This window comes from Sus scrofa, chromosome 1 (genome assembly GCF_054392235.1).
Source record: "Sus scrofa isolate SSC_HxYL_T2T_F1_AM1 chromosome 1, Sscrofa_HxYL_maternal_Yorkshire_Landrace_v2.0, whole genome shotgun sequence".
Lineage (NCBI taxonomy): Eukaryota > Metazoa > Chordata > Mammalia > Artiodactyla > Suidae > Sus > Sus scrofa.
The window spans coordinates 58,974,328-59,000,092 of NC_139383.1; the positions used below are offsets into that span (position 1 = coordinate 58,974,328).

The following is a 25,765-nucleotide window of genomic DNA, read 5'->3' on the forward strand; positions in this document are numbered from 1 at the left end:
TCCTTGGGGATGTCAAGACAGAAAAAAGTTTGAGGAAGAACTAAGGCGGAGAGAGCTGGTGGATTTGGGTAGGGAAAGGAGCTTTCCTTTTCTCTTCTTAGGTATCTAAAGCAGCATGTTTCTCCTGGGCTCCCTTACCTTCAAAACTAAGTACCTAGCAAGGGCTTGGGAGTTTTATGTGGATTTCAAAGCCGATTAAACTGTTTTGGCCCTGAGACAGAAATGGGTAATCACGAAGAAACGGCTGAATAAAACTGCTTAAGTTCGTTTTTCTGCAGTGTGGAAATGTATGGCTGTTTTACGAACTAGTGCTTCCTCTCAGAAGTCATTGATGGAGCCCAGAGTGTGAGACCTAAAAAGTGAAGAAAAGAAATACAAGTCTGTGGCTTTAGATCCAGGAGCTGGAGCTGCAGAGAGCTGAGCAGTGAGGGTGTGGGGCAGGTGCTGTCCAAGAGCAGGGGACTCTCAGGGCTGCAAGGGCATCTGAGGGAACCCTGGTACCCCCTTCTGTGGACTCCCAGGGGACTGGCCTGGGTTCTCTCCCAGCTAAGCCACTCCATGCAGCAGAAAAACATTTCCTCTTGTCTAAGAGGGAAACAGAGTAAGCTGAAAGAAAGCTAGTCACTAGTTGGGTGAGCGTTTCCAGGCAAAGTAACATCTTCCTCTTACCTGTTATCACTGTCTCGGATCATTTTTCTGACTTTTGTTATCATTTTCCAATTTCATAACCGCATCAGTCTCCTAACTGGTCTTCCCGTTTCTGTTCCCATCCTTTCCCTTTAAGTTCATTCTTCATCTGGCCACCAGAGACCCATTTTATTTTTCAGTTTAAAATCCTACAAGAGCCTCTTCCTCCTGCAAGATGAAGGGGTCTTCTCAACAGGGCAGAGAACCCCCCTAACTTGTCTTCCTCCTGATGGCTCCCCAACTTCACTTCTCGTTTCTCACCTCACCCTCTCCTCTTGCTAATTAACTGGGACCACTTCAAAAGGCTATGCATCTCTTCCCCATAGAACACCCTTCCCCTCTCCCAGATAACTTCTATGTTTCCTTCAAACCAATGCTCAAGAGCTCACTTCCTTCAGGAAGCCTTTCCTAATCCCTCCATCTTTTCTCCCAAAAGGAGCTCCTCACCCTCTAACAATTAGAACCAGATACTGCTGAAGAACTAATTGCCCATCTGTACAGGGACCTCCTGGAAGGCAGGCAGGGACTCTAGCTCTTTTTGTTTGAACACTCTCTTCTCTTGGCACAGAGCTTGAACCCTGTAAAGTAGTAAATGAAAATGGATTCTTAAAGACAAACTTTTGGTTTATGGCTGTAGCAGTTATTTTCCAAGCCTAGCATTATTTGCAATTCTTCCTTTTAGGCAGACACTCTTGATTCCCTCACTGAAAATTAATAGCTACTATTCCTAATGCCTTAAGGCCAAGTTTGCACTGTGCTATAATTTCTCAAAGTTTCATAGCCAATTCCCCATTATTTGAAAATTCCTAGCAATGTGTCTTTAAGTTTTCTTCTGTCTGTTGTAAAGTAGCTATAATATACTGTCAGAAAAATTATCTGAAATGTAGAAATAGGCAGAAGAGAATACTGGGTATTCTTTCAGAACAGAGCTGAGCTGCAGGTTTTTTTTTTTTTTTTGGTAGAGTTGTAAATGCTTTTGGTGTGATGAGATATATCACCCCAAAATTTGGGGTTTTGGCCATGTTGGACATTAATTATCTAACTCAGCAACCTGTTAAGTTACTTCTGTAGATCTAGATTCTTAAATGATCTTTGGACTGGTTTTAACATCTTACTGGTTACTTCATTAATTAACAAGTTATAGTAAACCTTGGGCATATGTTCATTTTATGTTTTCTGAAGGTTGTAATTTTACCCCTTTGAAATTTTTTCTTTAATAATATGTAGTGGAAAAGCACTTATCTTTCTGGAAATTAAAAATTTAATCCTGAGTCTATATAACTGGCTGTTTTATGGTCAGCCACACCAAACAACCTTAGTTTCTTTATCTGAAAAATTGGGTGCTTGCCACTAAGGATTGCATAAGGATTAAATATCATGCGAAAGAAATTTGTAAACTATAAAGTGAAATATAAATTGTGCGTTAATATTTGCTATAGCATTACTATTTATGTATCCTGACATTGAGTTTTGGTGTATTTTTATTTAGCACAGTGAGACTGTATCACGGTGACAATCCCAGGAAATCAAACAAAATTAGAAGGATCAAAATGAGAGGAATAATTGAACACATTAATTTTCAATCACTGCTTGATTTTCTCATTTTTACCTTTTGTAGACACAAGAGAACCAATGTCGATTTTCATTATCAGAGAAATATAGGAGTTATTTAAATAAACTAATTAGAGTGAATGAACTTTTTCCAGTTATTTGCTTTAGGTATAAATGTCTGTAAGACAGGGCTTGATGTTTATTTACCTGAAGATTTTCTAAGAGCCTCATTTCTTGTAGGAATCAACTTTATCTTTAGGACAACAGCTTTCAACTCTGCCTTGAGCCCTAGCAGCAGCCTAGCAAAGTGGAGCCATGTGGGCAATTTTTTGTTTTTAATGATTATGATAAGATTTTTTCTGAAGTAAAGGTTCTGAGACCATATAAAACATTAATAACTTAATGACCTAGAGTATTTATGCTCAAGTGGCGAGGGGCTGGGAGCAAACTTGTCTGTGACCAAGTAAAGGATGAGATGGGACCATGTAACATAATTCTGTGCATAAACATTTTGTTTCTTGCCTTAACAAAATCTAAAATGCAGATGTTGAGGAAATAGACCTGAATCACATTTTTCTATGAGATATAAATCAACAACAGAGACTTTCAGATTTTCAAATAGCAAGAATATATTTTAAAATGTGACAGTTTTAGTTGTTAAAAATATGTTACTAAGAGGCTCAGTTACATGAGAATGGCTAACTTTCCCAGTAAGTCCTTTTATTTTTTCAGTCTATTTTCTCTCATATTCAACATCAACCTCGCAGTACTGATAAGTGACTTAAAAGAGTTTCTTTCTCTTGCTCTTTATTTCTCATACTAAGTAATTGATCAATAACTACAGTCACTCATAATGTTCTGACTCCCCTATGAAGGTGAAAGACCAGAGTCACTGCACAAACTTGCCCCCAAGAGTCTTCTAGCAATAAAGGGGAGATATTTATGATATTTTAGTCTATAGGCAGACCACATTTGAAGTAACTTAGGTCTATCACAAACTGCACTTGGCTACAGTTGTTTTATCAGCTAAACTTCTGACTCTCTTAGGAGTTCCTTTCAGAGAAAAAATAATAAACATATATTGATCATTGCTGATGTGCTAAGAGTTGTGGTAGATGTCAAGGCTATGAAGCAGAAGAACATGCCGTGTGCTCTGAAGGGTCTTAGAGGAAGAGAGTCATAAACGTAATCTCCCTTTACTCCACTGTGGTATGTGTGATTTGTAATAGGGAAATGTATGCTACTTCCCAGGAGCTCAGGGAGCAAGTTGCCCCGCCTAGAGATGGGGTGGAGAGTGATTTAAGCAGCACAGTGAGGATGACATAGAAATTGCCCTTAAAATCTACTTTTTATTATTTCTCAGAAAACTGTTCGTTGTACCATTACTTTGTATAGAACAGTATGCCTTTCTGCTTCACTCATTGTTTCTTGAATATCTAAGAAGGCCCCAAGTGCAGAGGAGGATTTAGCAAAATAGCAGACTCTTAACATCATGCAGGATGGTGTTCAGAACCATTATTTGGGTTCAGAACATTTGGGGACAAAAAAATCCCAGGGGCCTGTAAAAGAGGTTTAAAGGTGCTATCAATCACCCTCTTATTAAAAAAAAAATGTCATTTGTTATTATTGTTCCAGGTCCTGAAAAATGGAAACTCTTGTTCATGAGAAAAAAGGGCAGATAGATTTCACTTTTTCCCTCTTTGTTGGTATTCTACAGTCATGATATCAGATCATCTGCTTGGAATCCAATTAGTGACTACTTAGGGCTCTGATCTTCCCCTAGTAATCCTAAAAACATGACTGTTCTATACAGCAAGGATTTAGCGTGGATTTTGTAGCTGGCAAAAGTGACAGAAATATCAGCTTATCCATGACAATAATAGAAGCTTCCTTCTTTCCCAGCTGGGGTCTGCCACAACTAAAACTACCTTCTGTCCATATTTAACTTTCCAGAAGCTCTATATTAGGACCTGCGGCCAGATGATTACAAACTATGAGCTAATACTCTGGTCTTGTTTCCTGAGGCTTTCTGGTTGATTTATATCTAAGATATGACTGGAAACCTCCCACCGATAATAGTTTTTCACTTTGGCCACTAAGTGTTTTCAGTCCCACAGGAGAAGGAGTGTCTGAGATATAACTGATTGTCCTCTATTTCACTCGGTAAAAAAAAAAATAATAATAATAATAATAATACTCAAGGACGTCATATCATCGAAACATGACTTTCTTCATTAGAGTATTTACTCTCCACATGTGAATAGGAAATACAAGTCATTTAGAAACTCCTTTAAACCCAAATTAGAGATGATATTTTCAGTAGTTAAAAGGAAGTCGTCCTGTTAGTAATTCAAGTCATCAGGATGACTGACAGGAAAAACAAGAAAACTTCCTATCACTAACAAATGTTGTATTTTCTTTATCTAAGTTATATGCTTTAAAAATTGTCACTTAAATGCTCTGAAGTCACACAATATTTTGATTTTAAAATGCTGTGGGGATGTGTTAGTGGATACTTCGACTGGTGTAGACACAGACGGACTATGAAAGTACAAGATTTCTAAGGGAGACTTGTAGGGGCCAACTTCTTCCATTGCTTTAGAGATTCATAACACAGAACCGTGGTGTCCAGAGCCTCTGTGAAAACAGGTAGATGTACTCCACTTTCTGATACCCATCCATGGAAATGACACACCAACAAAACTCATCTGTTTGCTTCCATTTTTACCTTCTCTTAAAAAAAAAAAATGAAATTCCCAAGAAGGATTTTGTGATATATGTTCTTAGGAACAAGGTCAAACCCATCACATTTTATTTCTAGTTGTGAACAAGTAAACTACTATTTCCAATCAATTAACACTGGAACGATTTGATTCAGACATGCAAGCTGAGTAAAAAATTGAATAAAGCAAAGTCTCCATAGAGTCATATTTTTACAATCTTATAAAGTCTAGAGGGACAGAAAACTCATAACTGTTTTTAAGATAGGAAAAAAACGCTGATAACGAGAGAAGACTGAAAATAAATGAGAAACTGCTAAAGTAATAAAAGGGGGAAAGATACTAAGACACTCCTTTAACAAAGGGATTGGAAAATATTACAAAGGAGATAAATGAAGAAAACGAATAGGAAAAGATTTCTGTCTCTCTCATGAGTGGTTCCTTTTGTTTCTGAATCACATTGCCTAAGAGAGCCTGGGAATGAAACTCCCATCTAACCTTTGGGTTTAACACACCTTTTTAATATGATGAACACATTTTGGACTATGTAGGGCCTGGAGAGGTGGTAAAAGGAGAGAAACTGATTTCAATAAAAGGACATGCAGAAAGAAGAATTTTTTTTGTATAAATTACATACAATTGATAAATTATAGAAAATAATTACTATATACATTTGAGAAAATGTTCTAACTATAATTGCTGTGATGCCTACTCTGAAGCCTGAATAAAAACTCACCTTTGTGAGAGGGGAAGGTCAAGGAGGAGAGGGTACCAAGTAGGGATGGGGACACAGAGCACCAATGTTCATGAATTTTGGTGTTAGACTCCATTTCCTGTCCCCACACTGCCACTCACCAGCTGTGGGGCCTCAGCTGGGCTGCTTAACCTTTTAAGCCACATTGCCTACACCTTTAGAAGGAGTAATAATAGTTCTTACCTCAAAAAGTTGTTGAAGATTCATTAATGCAAAGCTTAAATGCCCTTAGCATAATGCCTAGTAAGCTCTCCACAAGTGGGAGATGTTATTATCACCACTGTATTGACTGCGGTACTGGCCAGAGAAAAGAGACCTGCCAAAATGAAATCTGATGTGTGTTATTTCTTTAGCTGCACGTCTGAGATAAAATGTTTGTAAATATTTGCTCACTGAAATATCTCAGCAATCACAAGTTGAGATTTGCTATCTGTGGTGGCTATGGATACATGAGAGAGCAGACAAGAAGATTTCGTGAAGAATTGAACGTTTGCTTTGCTAAACTAAAGCTCTTATAACCTTGGCTTATGCCAGCTCATTCCTTTAGGCTGTTTGCTGAAATAATTACCCTGTCTTTGACATGAAGATCTTTCACATCTTCCCGGCAGAGTGTATCTTATTCCTAGCTGCCCCTAGCCTTCTCCACTGGCCAAGTTGTGTTGTTAAACTGCTTTATTGGGAAGACAGGAGCCAACAGATCCAAGCCCTGCCTGAGTCAGTTTCTGCCACTTTCTAGATGGATTGTCTATGGGGTCACAAATTTCTCAAATGTAAAGTGAGAATATGGACTTCCGAGTTCCTTTTGTGGCTCAGGGGGTTACAAACCCAACTAGTATCCATGAGGATGCGGGTCCAATCACTGCCCTTGCTCAGTGGGTGAAGGATCTGATGTCACCATGAGCTGTGGTGTAGGTTGAGGACATGGCTCAGATCCATGTTGCTATGATGCAGCTGCAGCTCCCATTCGACCCCTAGCCTGGGAATGTCCATATGCTGCAGGTGTGGCCCTAAAAATCAAAAAAAAAAAAAAAAAAAAAAAAGAATAATATGAACTTCTACTAGCTCAGGTTGTTTGAGTATAAAATGTCATAATGTTTATAAAGTGTGTGGCATAGAGTAAGTGCTCAACAAATACCAGCTCCCTGTCTGCTCTTCTCCATCAAGAGACAAAACAACAGGCAAACCCCCACAAACTCAGGTCAAGCAAATTCCCAGGGATTCTTGTCATTTTATGGGTTGTCCATACAAGAGGCTTAGGAGGGAGAACTGCAGGTCATTTCTACTTTCCCTCAAAAATTTGTAATACCTATTGGACTTATGGATAACTACCTTTGCTGATAACAAGACTCTGGTTCTTCGGGTGAAATGTGCTTAAAACTCAGTAAAGAAATAATAGCATATTGGGTTTGGGAATCTCTCTTCTGTTATGATTGAATTGGAGTAAGGACCAGATTATTTTATTAAATGCTACTTTTAGAAGGATGGGAAAAATATAAATCCTAAAGGCAATTTATAGTTTTCATAGCCCTGATCATTTTCTTGGTTCATTTCAGTTTACTTCACAGTGACAGTGAAAAAAATTTGCAGGATCAACACTGTTACTCAATTTGCAGTTGACAGGTTGGATGTTTTTAAGTGCATCTACTACTTTGAAGGAATTCCTGACCTACTTTAAAATTAGTTTTTCCAGTAAATTCAACCTTTATTGATTATCTTAGCCATAAACCTTTCTTCAGATGATTCCTGAAAGATAAAATATATATTAACCAGGCTTAATTTACTTTAGTAAATTGCATATATTTTATTTTTAGAATTATATCAATTAAGGAAGACAAAAATGCAGTGATTTAAAAAATTAGGTGAGCATTTTTGTTTGTGTTTTATATGTGTTTGTATTTTTAAAGAAGTAGGCTATATTATTTCTCTTTAGATTCTTTATTTTTATTTTCTTAATTTGGATTTTTGTTCTAGATGCCAAACTATGACCAGTTGTAGTTCATAATCAAATATATGCTTTATTTTATGTATATATATATATACATATATATATATGAACAATAATATGTCCATGATTAACATAGACATGTTCTAATATTAAAATTCTTTTTAAGAGCTTTTTTTTTTTTTTTTGCTTTTTATGGCTGTACCTGAAGCATGTGGAAGTTCCTAGGCTGGGGGTGGAATTGGAGCTACAGCTGGGGACTACTCCACAGCCATAGCAACACTGGATCCTAGCCACATCTGCAACCCGCACTGCTGTGGCAATGCCAGATCCTTAACCCACTGAGTGAAGCCAGGGATCAAACCTGCATCCTCACAGAGACAATGTCAGGTCTTAACCTGAGATCCACAATGGGAACTCCTAAAGGGCTTTTTTAATTATTGGGTTCCTTTTGAAGGTTTTAACTTTAATACTTTTTTTTCTTTTGCGCATAACAATTTATCAAAGGGAGATTTGGGCTAAACATGTGGAACTCAACATTTTAGTTCCTTCTTTTATATGCTGTGAGCAGCAAACAATCCCATCCAAGGATAACAGAAGCACAGATTTTTTCAAAGGTAATCTCAGAGAGTAATTGGCCAAGTTGTATTCAGGAATGAAGAATTTAATTGAAAATGGAGAAGAAGTGACTATTAATGACGAGCTCATTATCTGTCAGGTAATACAGTCTATATTTTCTCCTATTTTAACTCAGTTAAATTCTCCTGCAAGTTGATTATACCCAATTTGACAATTTAGGGGTCAGTGGGGTCAGTGAGACTAGATCAATCCTCCAAGAGCTCAAAGTTAGTAAGTGGTGAAACTGTTACCTCAATCCAGAACTGTCTGACTTCACAGCCATCTTCTTTCCATTCAAATCATTTGTGGAAGATGAAGAAGCTACTTTTAAGCAGTTTTTGCTTTTTTTTTTTTTTTTTTTTTTAATGCTGTTGCCGTATATAAAGGAGTTTTGGTGAACTTGCACTTTATCACTATCACTAGCAATTGAACCTAATCTGTATCAACCCATTTATATTTGAATGTGAAGTTAATTTCGTAGTTTTTCCTTAACCAGTACGTCTTTGTCTTCCCCCTTGGCCTGGCACTACCTCACCCCTACCCTAAAACCTATATCCATGTAGTTTTCTTAGGAAAATGTCATTTGAGCTACTAGATCTAATTGTGCTTGAGTTTACTGTTTTTCAGTTTTGAAAACTAATATATTCCCTTTTTTCTGAAACCAATTCCAGTTTGCTAATGAAAGGGTTTTGATTGAATGGTATGAATGTATTTATTATTAATTCATGCATTTATTACTTATTTATGTTATAAACATGTGATATGTTTATAAATGTTATAAATATAGATTAAAAATTGATTAATATGTAAACATGCTGTACAGAGATCTACCCCTAGTCCTTCCATTTTTGCATTTGAAAATTCAAGCTACAGAAAAGCTAAATAATTTGGAGCAAGTCTCACTAAAAACTCAACTCTTTAAGATCCAGTCAAGTGAAAATTGCATCCATTTCTTTGATGCCATCTTACCCACTGTACATCTAAAATTGCAGTGTATAATACATTATATTTTTACTTTTATTAGTTGTACTAGTATAGTTATCCTTGAAAAAAAAAACTGTGTATATGTGAAGATAAAAAGAATTCTGAATACCTCCCCCCTCCCCTATTCTTTAAAATTTTATTGAACAGTAGAAAAGTATAAGGATGAAACACGTCATGGAGTTAGTTTCTTCCCAGTGCAGAACTGATTCCTTGAAAATCCTTCCTAATGTATTATCCGTCTGAGTTTAAAAGTCCTCAAAGCTGAGGCTTTTACCAATTCCCTTTGAAGATTGTATCTCACGTAGCAGATTGGAGCATGCCAAACAGTTCTGAAACCCAAAGTAAGCTCATTTATTGCTGTCACTAGTGAGATCTGACTGCCCAAACATAGTCTCCTCCTTTCTTCAGTAATGTCCTCAATGGTTCTTGGCTCTTAGCTTTGTCTTTGAACATTCTACTCGTTGCACAACTGTACAGATAAAGTCCCTTCTCCCTTGGTAAATCCACTCTACTTATACTGAATTCTGAACACTTTGCAAATAATTGTGAAGTATATCATAGAATTATTTCACATTTTGGAGGTAAAAACAGCAGTTTTGTTTCTTTGTCTATGTAGAAATTTGACATAGAAGATAACTCCACTAAGTATTATAGCTATTTACCTAACTTAGATACTCATATATTTTTTAAAAGTAATTTTAAAAATTTATGTTCAAACTTGGTTAATTGAAATATTTTCTACTACTAACGTCCTGGTGGAATAAAACCATTTTTATATTCTTTTTGGAAAGGTCAACAGTGAATGTTCTAGTTAACAATAACTTATTAAAATCTCCAAGTTCCTTATTCTACTTCAGATAAGACTCAAACTCCTTACTCTGAGTTATGATGTCCAACTTGACTTAGCCTGACAACCTTACCTCGTTTTTCTGGTGACTCTGGCTACTTTAGACTTAAATACACAACCAATTTCTTCTAGCCTCCCTTATCTACTACTTTCTACTCCAAGTCCATTTTATTCCTTATTTTTTTACCCTCTTTAATTCATCCTTATCTCTATTTGTCATCATTACTATCATTTTCTGTTTCCCCCATTAGATTGTAAGCTACTTGGTATAGGAGCAAGGGTCACATACTGCCTCCCGTGTACCTTTATCCTTTTAAACACCACTGTATTATACCCTGCTTACCTGGCTTAATATGTGTTCAAATAGTATGTCTTCCAATATTTGATGAATGAGTAAATGTATAAGTATAGGTATGAGCTTGAAGTAGAAGAAAATAATTATTTTGAAAAAAAAATCCATGTCAAATATAACTAAGTTCTGACTGATGATTATTGAAACAGTTCATCATGATTCAAAGAATCATGAAATGTTGCTGTTGAAAAGAAATGAGGACATTATCTCATTCAATACCTTATTTTCTAAATGAGGAAGCTGAGATCCAGAGAGAATAACTGTTCAATGGTCATATAACCTAATGACCAGCAGATGTAAGACTGAAGCTCATATCTCCTGGTCTCTTTTTGCCTAAATATGTCCTACTATACTTTTTATTGAACCCTTACTATTTTTTATTCTACTTGTACTAAGAGAATTATTATAGAATTAAGAAGAATCATAAGTCTCTGCCTTCCCCCTCCCCCAGCTTTTCCTTGTTGTGCTTTATACTCATCTGAAAATGTGATGGTATTTGTATCATTTCCCTCCATTTTTATTAAACACTATTTATGGACAATATATTTTTTTCATAATAGGAACCCACTTGTAGTTTTTGAAATTGACTCTGGTGCTGAAAGAGGCCTGGATATTTACATGTTACCCCTAGACCTCTCTCTCTATCTATGCCTTACTCTCCTACCTCTCTTAGCTCTGCTGTAGCTCCATTCATCAAACTGAAGAAGGAAATGAACCAGAAAGAGGGCCAGCCAAGCTTTGTGCATCTCTGAATGAAATGAAGCATTGCAGTGAATTGTACAGCAAGTAAAAGAGGTGGCAGTGCTCTGGGCTATATAATGTCAGAAACTGCTTGTAAGGGACATGTAACTTTAGTGTTGTAGACAACTTATGACACAATTTAGAGTTTAAAACCACTTTAAATGGGGAGAGTAACTTGTAAAAAATATATAAAGTGATTAGATTTATTCTGTGTGGTGAAGAGAACAGAGGGCTTAGGGGGATTTGAAGGATGAGTTGGGGGTTATGATCTTAAGGATACAGTACCTTATCCCATTTGTTGATTTAAAAGTCATGTGTAAAATATTAAAATGTCTAGAGAAGTTTAATAGCTTTTAAGGTAAGTTTTAATAAGGTACATTCTAGTTAGGGGAACTATTCTTGCTGAACCATTAGGACATGGACTAATAAAATAAAACACAAAGCTTCTTGGTAGATGTAGCAATATTGTAAGGCTTGATGAGAATGAAAAGAGTCTAAATTAAGCAATAACAATTTTGGGAAGCAGGGCATTTCCTGGGGACTAACGACAGGCTGGGTGGAGTTGATGGACCATGGCTATTCTGTGGGCCATTAACCTCAGTTGATCATTAATTCCCAAGAAATACCTGATGGTGAGGTCATTACTATAATTATCACTTAAAAGGGGGATAAGGGTGGTAGAATCCAGAGAGGCGGGGTTAAAAAATGGCAAATATTTCATATAAAGCACAGTGCCTTATAGACCAAAGGACTGTAAATTTCTTTGAGTCATTTCTCATTTGTCAATACAGTTCTTAGATGGGAATGAAGCAGGAAGTGCTGCTCTTTTAGAGAGGATTGCATGGAGGAGGGGACCAGGATGCAGAAATACTCATGGTAAAGGATGTGATTTTTTTTTTTTTCCAAGCCACCCTCTTGGAAAATGACTGTTGGAACATTGAGAAAATGTCTGGTGATGAAAGATTTCCAATAATGGAGGGGTTAAATGGTGTTTGGGGGTGAAATTTATCATGCATCATTTGAATAGGTTTTATTTGACTCTAATATAATGGGGGTAATGAAGGGAACCAGGTAAGAGGTGAAAGGTCTGTCTTCATAGAAAGTGTGATCCAGGGTACTTACATTCTATAGATTTCAGTTTTTCATCTGTGAAAATGAAGAGGTTGTTTCAGGCATCACTAAAGACCAGTCCAGCTTAGAAGATTCTCTGACATGGATTTAAGGAATCAGAGATCTTCCTGGAATAAGTCCTATAAAGTTTTGAAATAGTAAGCTAAGCTATTGATAAAGGAAACCATGAATTTCTCCTAGAGGAAAAAGTAAATTTATGTGGGTGGAAGTGAAGCTTCCTAATTCAAATTATTGATGGTATTTATTTATTTTTTGAGATTGACTCATTCCAGGTTGCAAGCTTCTAACAAAGCAAAAATTATTTAAATGGAAATTCCCTACTGTTTTAATTGAAAATTGAATTTGAAAAAAAAAAAATCCTGCAGGCAGCTTGTTCCCTGCTCTCCCGTTGTGTGATCCAGTAGTGCCAGAGGGCAGCTTTACTGGTGGTAATTTTTCAAAGCCAAAGATTTCTATACATAACGGAATTTGAATTGGGAGATTAAAGCTCAGACACAGGGGGTGAAATAAGCCTACATGGGTTGGCATGTTGACTCACTGCCTTGACCTTAAAATTCTGTTCCTTTCTCTTCTCTTATCCATTAGAACTTTCTGACATATTCATTAATCCAATCATCTGCTCTTTCAACATTTATTAAGCACTTTCTATGTGCCAGGAACTGTGCTATGTTGAGAAACTAAAGGTGAATAAGATATATCTCCTGACCTCTAAAGAATCCCAGCTTCATAAAGACAGTCAAAAGAAAGGAAGAAAGACCTTAAGTGCTGTTGTAAAAGAATCAAATGCACAAGAAAGAGTCGTCTATTATTCCCAGAAATGTCATAGAGCTCAGGCGAGTCATCACAGAAAATCTTCGATTTATCTTAAGAGAGGAATGGACATGGCTTTCGCCACAAAAATACATAAGAGGTGAACATGTGCAGAAGTAGCAAGTAATTCAATGTGACTGGAACAGAGGGAAGGTAATGAGATGAGACTAAAGGGGTAATAAGGTTTATGTCACAAAAATCCTTTGCATATAATAGATAATGCATTTGGACTTTATCCTTTGGGGGTATGGGTAGGGTGATTACACATAATATATGTAACCTACTATATATATATAAAGGAGGCACTATTAATTATACCTGGACTCCTGTAGTAGTAAAATGTAGTTAGCTAGTTATGGAGGAATAAAAGAGTTTTATGCAGGAAAATATTGAAATTATATTTTCATTTTAATGAGATCACTGAAAGCTAAGTGGAGAAAGGATTGAATGAACAAGATGGGTGGAAGTCTTAGTTATAGGGGGCACTGGAAGAAGAGATTAGTCTAACCTGGGTACCAGTGCACATAGAAGAAGGGAAGATATAAAAAAATTAATAGGTGGAAAACAAAGATGAAGTCATTGCTTGAATATATAAGGTGAGGGAAATAGAGGCATCTAGGACCAACCCTGTTTGGGTAACTAGATAGTGCTGTTAGACAACATGGAGAATAGAGGAGAAGGAACGGGAAGTTGAAGTGATGCCATAGACCAAATGTCTGTGTTTCCACAAATTCATATGTTGAAATATAATCCCTAATGTGATGGTATTTGGAGGTAGGGGCCTTTGAAAGTGATCAAATCATGAGGGTAGTGCCCTCATGCATGGGATTGGTATCCTCACAAAAGAGACCCAGAGAGCTCCCTCTCCCCATTTACCATGTGAGGACACAGCAAGACGGTGACTGTCTATGAGACAGGAAACAAGCTCTTACCAGACACCAAATCTGCCAGAGTCTTGCTCTTGAGATTCTCAGGATCCATAATTACGAGAAATAAAATTTGTTTAAGCCACCCTGTCACTGTTTGGACAATTGGGTAGCTACTGGTGACATTAGCAAGAAAGTGGATATAGAATAGATGTGAGTCAAGCAAATTGCTTAGACCATGCTGTTGATTAATAACAGAAATAAAATTCAAACCAAGTGTTTCTCACCATAATGTATAGTTTCACTTGTAATTATACCTCAATAAAACTGAAAAATATTTTAAAAATTTATTATCTCTCTCAACTTTTAAATAAATAAAATGTGGAAGTACTCATCTTTTTTAGTAGAGAAAGTTGTATGAAAGGAATTGGCAGGTGGACAACTAAGTACCACCTAAAAACCAAGCTGAGTAAACTCATGAATTAAAAAATGAGGAAACTGGTCCTGATTTTCATACAGCTCAGAGGCAGATGGGATGAAGTTGGGGCAAGAATGTGGGCAATTATAGATCTGGATGATTAACCTGCCTTGTTAATCCAAGTCTCTTGTCTTAATATGTTTCATTAATTAATTTGATAAATCTCCATAGAGATTGGAGATATCCATAGATTTTTTTTAACACCAGCTCACCAAAGTCCTTATCCTTATGTGGCACTTACCTTATAATGAGGAAATTAGTTATATATTGGGAAAATATAGGCAGTAAAATAGCTTTATTATTTTATAAACTGAATTATACTTTCAGTTGTAAATGTAAAATAATAGGATTAGAGCTGGAGTATGCTAAGAATAAATATTGTCTAATATGGTATTATCTCAAGTTTAAAATTTACTTAACTCAAGTTCTTTGGAGATAGTGGGTAATGTGGCCACTGCCATTTATTTCTATACTCCGTATATTTTTATACTTAGCATTACAGCAGAGTTCTCTAACCAAAATTATTCTCCATAATAATGAACATCGTTTGGTGTTTCCAGGTATAATATCTAATATAGTGCCTTTAATGTTGATTATGAAGTCTGAAAAACAAGTTTGTTGAGTGGCTATGTACTTATTGAGAGCCAAAGGATTTTGTTCTACTTCTTATTACCTTTGAAAAAAATCCCCAGACTTTTCTATGTCTGTTTCCTCATCAATAAAATGATGATGTTGAACTTTATGACCCTTAGAATCTCTTCCGGCTCTAAGATGCCCTGATTCAATTGCGGGCTAATGTCCATAGCAAAGAACAGGAATCAATAAATGTATTTATTCTCCTACTGATTATATACTGTTAACCTTCATTGAAGATAATTGTTCTTGCATGCTCCACAACACAGGTCTACGAGATCCTAAGGAAATATTTTTTTAAATAAGTGGATGGATGCGTCAGAACCGAGGAAACCATTTACTAAGCAACCACAGTTCTGTTCCCTCTTGGCCTTTGGCTGCACTCACTGGCTAACCTCCAACCCTTGGTCAAAAGAACCATTTGTTTTCTTTGAATAAAGAAAATCATATCTCTTTATTTGTTGGCTCTATAATAATTTGTGCTTTTGAAACTTGGTTGAGCCTTCAGTATTACCTGCCAACATTTTACTTACTTCTGAATGATCTTACAGTAACTACTCTAAATTTCTAACCCTCCTCTAAAGCTCCTGGTACAACTTAGCTAATTACCTTGACCTTATTTTTCATTGAATAGATAGGAACTCTCAATATATAGACACCCCTCTTTACAAATTCTTTTCCTCTATCGCATTTGCCCAGTATTTCTACCTGTATCTATTTTATTATTTTTTTCTTTCCCTTCTCAGCGAAAGACAAGAGTTTCCTCTTTTTTGATATGTCCCAATCCGTTTTTCCTCTTTATGTTTTCTTTGTGGCTGTGCCTACCTCATGTGGAAGTTCCTGGGCTAGGGCCTGAGCTGCTGCAGTGACCACGCCAGATCCTTAACCCATTGAGCCACAGTAGAAACTCCCATTTTTGCTCTTAATTTCATACCAATCTGTCAATTTAGAACTTTGCTTCTTCTGTTCTTTCCTTCCTTCCTTTCTTAAGCCTTCCTGTTTGCCTCTCCACAAGCTGCTTGCCCTCAGCTTCAAACACACTTGGGTATCCACATCGCAGAAAACCATCCATGGGTTCTACTTCCCTCTTAAAACTCTGGACTCACATTCCCTAATCCCATTGCTTTCATCAAACTTTTCAGACCTTGTCTATGTCTCTTCTATAACCTCTATTTAATTCTTATGGCTGACTTTTTTTTGCTTTTGTCTTTTTAGGGCTGCACCTGTGGCATATGGAAGTTCCCAGCCTGGGGGTCGAGTCAGATTTGTCGCTGCTGGCCTACACCACAGCCACAGCAATGCCAGATCCAAGCCACGTCTGCAACCTGCACCACAGCTCACTGCAACACCAGATCCTTAACCCACTGAGCAAGGCCAGGGATCAAACCCATGTCTTCATGGGTACTAGTTGGGTACTAGCTGGGTTCGTTAACCAGTGAGCCAGGACGGGAACTCCTCTTATGGCTGGTTTTAACATGCCTTTACATTATTCTGATCATCAGTGCCTGAAAAATGTCAAACGGCTTGATTTTCTCCACTATATTCTAAAAGACATATCTGAGCCCTTGGGTGTTTTAAAAACCACTTCCTTCTTGAGTACCTCTCTCTCTAGTTGTGTGTGTGTGTGTGTGTGTGTGTGTGTGTGTGTGTGTGTGTGTGTGTTCTAAGAAAGGTCAGAAAGTGACTTCTCCTTGCCTCACTTTGGGATTTGTTTCTAATCTACATCTTACCTTAAAATTTTGAATTTACAAAATCCTTCTCTCTTTTTAGCAGCTTTGTTGAGGTGTAATTGACATACGATAAGCTACACATGCTTAAAGTTTACATTTTGATAAGTTTGAACCTTTATAAATTTAGGAAACCACCACCACAATTAGACAGTGAACATATTCATCATCAGCAAAAGTTTCTTCACGTCATTCCTTCCTTTCCTTGCTCCATCTTCGTGGGTAATCAGTGGCTAGCTTTCTGTTACTATTGGTTGCTTTGCATTTTCTGGAATTTCATATAAATTCATGTAAATATTCATTATGTACATTTTTGGTCTTCTTTTACTTAGCTTAATTATTTTAAGACAGGTTCATGTGTATATTAACTGTTCATTACCTTTTATTGATTAGTAATATTCCATTTCATGGATATATTACAATCCTTTAATACATTTACGTCTTAATAGATATTTGGGTTGTTTTCAGTTTGGGGCAATTGCAAATAAAGCAGCTATAAATAGTCATAGGTGTCTTTATATGGACATTTGCATTTATTCCTTTTGGTAAATGCCTAGAAGTGAAATGCCTGTTTTTTCTTACCTGTATATATAATTTGTTAAAAACTACTTCAAAATAAATTGTTTCAAATGTTAGATTAAGGTCAATAATGTGAGTGTTGATCAAAGTTCATCATTCATATATAGATATCTGATTGTTCCAGCATCATTTATTGAGTAGTGGGTCGTTTCTTCACTAAATTGTCTTTGCCTCTTTAATAAAACCCAGCTCACAATGGTTGTGTGGACCCATTTCTGTACTCTCCATTCTGTTCCATTTACCTACTTGTCTGTCTGAATGCCAGTAGTCCACTGTCTTTGTTACTATAGTTTTATAATGTCTTAAAGTCATACTTGTAGTCCTCCAAGTATGTTCTTTTTCCAGATGGTTTGGTTATTCTAGGTCCTTTGCATTCTTGTATGAATTTTAGATCATTTTGTCAGTCATGGATATGGTATATCTCTCCACTTATTTGAGTCTTCATGCTATCTCAGCAATGTTTTAATAGTTTTTGACGTAGAGATGTATATCCTATGCCAGGTTTATCTCAGTGTTTAAAATTATTTTTCCTATTATAAATGGCATTGTCTTTTTGATACCATATACTTCTTTTTTTTTGTTGTTTGTTTGTCTTTTTTGGCCCACACCGACAGCATATGGAATTCCCAGGCTCGGGGTCAAATTGGAGCTGTAGCTGCCAGCCTACGCCACAGCCACAGCAACGCGTGATCCGAGCTGCGTCTGCCACCTACACCACAGCTCATGGCAATGATGGATCCTTAACCCACTAAGTAAGGCCAGGGATTGAAACTGTGTCCTCATGGATGCTAGTCAGGTTCGTTACTGCTAAACTATGATGGGAACACTCCATCTACCACTTCTTGTTAGCACTATGGAGAAAGATGGCTGACTTTTTTATACTGGTCTTGTATCCTACAACCTGTTAAACTTACTTTTTAGTACTGTAATTTTTTTCGTAGATTGCATAGGATTTTCCAAGTAAATGTTATGTCATCTGTGAATAAAGCCAGTTGTATTCTTCCTTTCCAGTGTGGAAGACTTTTGTTTCTTTGTCTTACTTAGACTAGGTATGATCTCTAGCACAATATTAAATAGAAATGGTGATGAAGGACATTCTTGTCTGGTTCCTGATATTAGAGAGAAAATATTTCTTTCACAATTAAGTGTGATATTATCTTTAGGTTTTTTATATGGAACCTCTTTATTAGGCTGAAGATGTTCCTTTCTAATTGCCAATTTGATTTAAAAAATTCCATTTTTGTTTAGTATCAGGAATAGATGTTGGATTTTGAATTTTGTCAAAAACTTTCTCTGATCTACAGAGATGATCATATTGTTTTTCCTTTTTAGTTTGTCAACCCAGTGAATGACATCAATTTTCAAATGAGAAAACAACCTTGCATTACTTATATAATATCCTTTTCATAAATCTTTGGATTGAATTTGCTTAAGTTTTATGAATATTTTTTCATCTCTATATAGAGGCATAATTTTCTTTTCTTGTAGTAGCTTTATCTGGTTTTGGTATGAGAGTAATGTTGGCCAAATAGAATGAGTTAGAATATTCTCCTTTTTCATTTTTTTGTAAGAGTATAGGATTTGTATTATTTTTTAACCGCTTGGCATAATTCACCAGTGATATGGGTACCTGGAGTTTTCTTTGTGGGAAGATTTTTCATGAATAATTCAACTTATTTAATAGATGGCAGACTGTTTGCTTTATCTATTTCTTCCTGCATGAGCTTTGGTAGTTGTATTTTTCAAGGCATACATAATCTAAATCAAATTTATCTACATAAAATTTTATGACATTACATGGTTATATTTGTAATAGTTGTAGAATTAGCATTAATTTTACCTCTTTTTCCTGATATTGGTAAATTGAACTTCTTTTATTTTCTTATCACTATGGCTAGAAATTTATCAATTTTATTGATCTCAAAAAATAAGCTTTGGCTTTATAAATTTTTCTATTGCTTTTCTGTTTTCTATTTTATTTAGTACTGTTTATTATTTCCTTTTTCTGCTCAATTTGAATTTAATTTCTCTCTTTTTTTTTCTAGTTTCTTTAGAGAATGCTAAGGTGGAGCTTGGTGCCATAAATTTCCTTCTAAGGTACTATTTTAGCACAAGTTTTGATATGTTGTGTCTTCATTCTCATTCAGTACAGTATACTTTTCTTTTTTATTTCTCTTTGATACCAAGAAATATGTAATATGATCTCCAAATACTTGGAAACTTCTCAGATATTTTTCTGGTATTTATTTCTAATTTAATTATATTACTGTTAGAGAACAGATTTTGCAATGACTTGGTTCTTAAAATTATTAGGATTTGCTGTGTGTTTTAGAATGTTTCATGTTCACTTAAAGACAATGTGTTTACTGCTGTTTTGGGGGGCAGTTTTCATTCTTTAAGTTTTAATTACATCAGATTGGTTGATATTGTTACTCTAGCATTCTTTATATTTACAGATTTTCTGTTTGTTCCTGTTATTGAGTTAGGGGTGAAAAATTGTTGACTGTAATTGTGGATTTTGTCTATTTTTCCTTGCAGTTTCATATTTTGCTTCATGTATTTTAAAACTCTGTTAGTAGGTGTATGAATGTTAAAGATTGTTATATTTTCTTGATTTTTTTAAATCATTGTAATGTGATGCCTTCTGTTTCTGCCATCTTCTATGTTTTATTTTGCCTAATATCAAGATACCTACTGGTACTTTCCTTTGATTAGTGTTGGCATGGGACGTTTTCCCCCCTCATCTTTTTACTTTTAACCTACTTGGGTATTTATATTTAACATTAGTTTCTTGTTAGGCAGCATGTAGTTGTTTTAATCTTTTATCCAATTTTACAATCTTTGCCTTTTAATTGAAGTGTTTGGATTATTTATATTTAAGATTACTATTGATATGGCTTAGTTTAAATATTCTACCTTGCTAAATGTTTTCTATTTGTCTCGTGTATTCTTATTCACTTTTTCCTCTATTTTGATTGAGCATTTTTTATGATTCCATTTTGCATCCTTTGTTGGTTTATTAACTATAACTCTTTGCTTTGACATTTAAGTTCTTCTTTTTGTGCTTTCAGTATATATCCTGTACTATTAATGCGATATATTTTACCTTATGTATATTGCAAATCCCACAAAACATGTTTTTATTTTTACTTTAAAAATACCTTTCAGGGATATTTAAGTAATATTTATATTTGCCCATGTATTTATCATTTCCAATGCTTCTTATTTTTTTGTGTAAATCTAGGTCTCTATATGGTATCACTTTCCTTCTGTTTGAAGAACTTCCTTCAACACTTACTGCCATTCTGCTTTGCTTGTAATAAATTCTTTCATCTTTTGCATGTCTGAAAAAGTCCTAAACAGTAAAAAGATGAGTAGTTGCCAGGTGTTGGAAATAGGAGAGGAAGGGTAAATGAGCAGAACACTGAGGATTTTTAGGGCAATGAAAAGACTGTGTGTAATATGCAATGACGAATACATGCTATTATTAACTTTTTAAAATCTATACAATGTACAATTCCAAGAGTGAGTGGTAATGTAAACCATGGACGCTGAGCGATTATGACGTATCAAAGTAGCTCATTGGTTGTATCTCAAGTACCACTCTTGCGGGGGATATTGATAACAGGGGAGGTTATACATGTGTGGGGTCAAGAAGTATATGGGAAATCACTGTACTTTTCTCAGTTTTACTGGGAACCCAAAACTACTCTAAAAATTAAAGTCTTCATTTTTAAAAAAGTCTTTAACTTACCTTTATTTTTGAAAAATACCCTCATAGGATAGAGAATTCTAAGATTATTTTTTTCATTCAATATTTTAAAGATGTTTTTCTAGTGTCTGCTTGCTTTCATTATTTACAACAAATCTGCTTCATCCATGTGTCTATACTTCTGCATATTTTTTTTTCTTCTAGCAGCTTCTAACATTTCCTTAACACTGGTTTGAAGTAATTGGCTTATATGTGCCATGTTCTAGTTTTACTTACATATATTTTATGCATAGAGTGTTGAGCTTCTTTGCTATGTGCTACAACTTCATCAAGTTTGGAGAATTTCAAGCCTTTTTTTTTTTTTTTTTTTTTTTTTTTTGGTTTTTAGGACCACACCTGTGGCATATGGAAATTCCCAGGCTAGGGAATGAATCAGAGCTATAGCTGCCAGCCTATGCCACAGCAATGCCAGATCTGAGCCACATCTGCAAACTACAACACAGCTCATGACAATGCCAGATCCTTAATCCACTGAGTGAGGCCAGGGATGGGGCCTGCATCCTCATGGTTACTAGTTGGGTTCATTACTGCTGAGCCACAGTAGAAAATCCTAAGCCACTATTTTTTTCAAATATTTTTTTTCCTACACTTTCCCTTTCAGGAACTCTAATTGCTCTTATACTTAGCCACTTAAAACTGTCTCATATTTCATTAATCCTTTGTTCATTTTTTTTATCAGCCTTCTCTGAGTATCTAATTTTGGATAGTTTCAATTACAATATCTTCAAGTTTACGATCTTTTCTTCTGAATTGTCATCTGTCATATTTCCATACTGTGTATTTTACAAAGCAGACGTTTTAATTTTTACTTCTAGAAAAGCCTTTTGAATTACATAGAATCAAGTTATAATAACTTTTTTTTTTATTTTCCCACTGTACAGCAAGGGGGTCAGGTTATCCTTACATGTATACATTACAATTACATTTTTTCCCCCACCCTTTCTTCTGTTGCAACATGAGTATCTAGACAAAGTTCTCAATGCTATTCAGCAGGATCTCCTTGTAAATCTATTCTAAGTTGTGTCTGATAAGCCCAAGCTCCTGATCCCTCCCACTCCCTCCCCCTCCCATCAGGCATCCACAAGTCTCTTCTCCAAGTCCATGATTTTCTTTTCTGAGGAGATGTTCATTTGTGCTGGATATTAGATTCCAGTTATAAGTGATAGCATATGATATTTGTCTTTGTCTTTCTGGCTCATTTCACTCAGGATGAGATTCTCTAGTTCCATCCATGTTGCTGCAAATGGCATTATGTCATTCTTTTTTATGGCTGAGTAGTATTCCATTGTGTATATATACCACATCTTCCGAATCCAATCATCTGTTGATGGACATTTGGGTTGTTTCCATGTCCTGGCTATTGCGAATAGTGCTGCAATGAACATGTGGGTGCACGTGTCTCTTTTAAGTAGAATTTTGTCCAGATAGATGCCCAAGAGTGGGATTGTGGGGTCATATGGAAGTTCTATGTATAGATTTCTAAGGTATCTCCAAACTGTTCTCCATAGTGGCTGTACCAGTTTACATTCCCACCAGCAGTGCAGGAGGGTTCCTATAATAACTTTTTAATGCCATCTGTATCATATTTGGACTAGTTTTGATTGGTCAATATTTTTTCTTCTCATTATAGATTGTATTTTCCTTCTCTGCATACTTGACAATTTCTTGTAGATACCAGGTATTGTGATTGCTGGGTATTGTTATATTTCTCAAAAGATATTCTTGAACTTTGTATTCAAATGTGGTTAAAGTACTTGGTAATAGTTGGAACCTTTTGGGTCTTTTTAAAGCTTTGTTATGTGAGACTAAACCATGTTCCTTTTTCCCCACTCTTGAGGTGGTACTCTTCTTAGTTCTTTAACTTATGCCAAGGAATTATAAAATTTCCCGTTTTAGTTACTGAGGACAGGCATGTTTCTTGGTCCTTTATGATTCCTTGGTACTATCACCTTTAATCCTTCTGGATAGTTCTTTCCCTGGTTTGAGGTAGTTTCCTGACATAATTGTGACAGCAGCAAAGACCATTAGCAATTTCTGGGAGCAAAAATAGGATCTGGGTAATAAAGTCTAACCTTTATTTTTTTCCTTGGTGCTTAGTCTATTTTCACTTGCTCATAGGATACAACTGCAGGCAGAGGCCTCATACCTAGCACTTCAGACCAGAGCTCCTAGAGCAAAATGGCTGCACAGGCCATGTGCAGAGATGCTGTCCCCAACCTGCCGAACTCTGCCCCCTCTCTGCTGACAAGAGCCCTATAATGCAGCCTCCATGATAGCCTTGCAGGAAAAGCTTGTGCTCTAGAGCATGAGCTTGCACCTCTCCATTTTTTGATGAAAAATAAAGCTCTGCTTTGCTTTTGAACCAAACTCCATCACTTTCTGTTGGTGCGAGTGACATCTAAAGGATAGACCCTGGAGTTCCCATCATGGCTCAGTGGAAATGAATCTGACTAGCATTCAAGAGGATGTAGGTTGGATCCCTGGCCTTGCTCAGTGGGTTAAGGATCCGGCATTGCAGTGAGCTGTGGTATAGGTTGCAGACATGGCTCGGATCTGGCATTGCTGTGGCGGTAGTGTAGGCCAGCTGCTGCAGCTCCAATTCAACCCCTAGCCTGGGAACCTCCACATACCCCTGGTGTGGCCCTAAAAAGACAAAAAATTAAATAAATACAGGATGGACTTTTGTTGGTGTCCAACTCGGGAGGGTCATTATAAAGGCACTACTTGCTACAGTGGAGACTGTTTGCACATTTTGGGGATTCTCTTTCTGTGCACCTCTCTCCTCTTCAGGATCCTGCCCTGCAAACATCAGGCGTCTTAGCTCTTTCTCCTCATCTCTGAACATTCACTGGACTCTGCCTGAATTTGCTCTCCCTGTGTCGCATCCTGGGAACTTTCTCAGAGAATAAGCTGGGGCAATGATAAAGGTCCCTTCATTTGTTTCATGTTTTTTGGAGGTTGTGTCCCTTTATTTCCAATGTATTGACAACCATGATTTTACATATTTTGTCTGGTGTTTTAGTTCTTTCAAATAGAAAGGTAAATTTGGTCCCTGTTACTATGTTTTGTTCAGAAATCTTGCTTTTCTTCTTAACTTTCTTATGCCAACAACTTATTTTTGTGTTGAGCAGTTCTCATATAATTATAGTTATTGATATTTATTTGTCTGCTTTCCCTCCTCAGTCATTAGCTTCTAAAGAACATACACCTTATATGTTTGCTTTATATTCTCAGTATCACATCATTCCTAACACATAGCAGAGGTTTAATAAATGCTTGTTGAATGAATGAAAATTAAATAAGGGTAAGTACATATTTCTGTGAAGGTCTGTTACATATTTTACTTATAAGCATATAACACAATTTTATGTTATATATTTGTAAGTGTGTATATATGAATATATGAATGTATAAGTATATATTCTTTCCATTGCACTTACAGTTCTGGAATTCTCTTTTTTACACAGCCAAAAGATGCTTAGTAAAAGCTTTTTTTGCAGCAAAGAAAGGTTGATTAGGTTTTATTTCAGCAAAATGAACAACAAGATTGATGCTTAAAATGTAAAGGTGTTACCTGCTCAGCCTTTACTCACTCTGAATATTAATAAGCATGTAAGGATGATTGTTGAATATTAACAAAGAAATGCCACTTCCAAGACCCAGAAAGGAAAAATCTTTAACAAATATTAAATATCTCATATATGTCCTTTTATAATTTCATTGTAAAAATAAAATGGTATTTTGTAATTTATTTGCAAAATAAATATGTAGAAATACATTCCCATTTCTATTACTGTCACAGTTAGAAAGAAGTCTTTAGAACAGTTACATCTGCTCCTAGGCCAGCTTCATTCCGAGCTCCAAGGGAGTAAGGCCTGAGAGAGTGCAGATCCTTCTCTAGTGAGCATGAAATTTGGTAACCTTAGCCCTGACCTTTAATCTGCCGAAGCAGTGAGACGGAGGCATTTCTCTGGGACACTTGAGAGGATACAAACCATTAAAGTTAACAGTGGATGACCTCGTTCCATTGCTTTTAATAACATTATATCTGTGTTTGTCTGCTCCATGTAATGATAACTTAGTGAAGGAGAATTAATTCCACATATTATCTACATAAAGGATAATGAGGGAAATCAGTTTCCTCTAAGGAAGTTTCATTAAATTTGGGTATAAGCCAATCTACTTTAGATTGGTCTCTAGCTTTTGGATGACTTTCAAGCCTTGAGGCTCTGAGAGAACATACAAGGCCATTTTTGAATCTCAGGGAAGCAGACGCAGAAGGTTTCAGAAGACCCTTGTCACGGAAATTCCCTTCCCTTCTGGAAAGCAAACTGCTAGTTTGTTGACCATCAGGTGCAAAATAGTATTTTTGTCCCACATGTGAACATTGTGTCTGCTGAGATAGTTTTAATTCACATGATTTGTGCCTGAATTATTTGATCTGTGGGTCTGATGGCTCCTCGAGGCATTTCAAGTAATGACAACAAACAAGCCCATAATAGTGAATTAATAAATGTTCAGTGTCAATAAGGAGAAATATTTTGCAACATTTTTTTTTGACACAAGAATGTTA

General features: G+C 36.1%; 1 long non-coding RNA gene across 1 annotated transcript in view; it reads left to right on the forward strand.

Moving 5' to 3' along the window:
• Positions 1 to 25,765, forward strand: part of LOC146406111 (uncharacterized) — a 284,015-nt gene that overhangs the window by 147,871 nt on the left and 110,379 nt on the right. Inside the window, exon 4 of the long non-coding RNA XR_014805995.1 lies at positions 19,466 to 19,517. This is a non-coding gene — a long non-coding RNA (uncharacterized LOC146406111). The remainder of the gene's footprint in view (positions 1 to 19,465; positions 19,518 to 25,765) is intronic.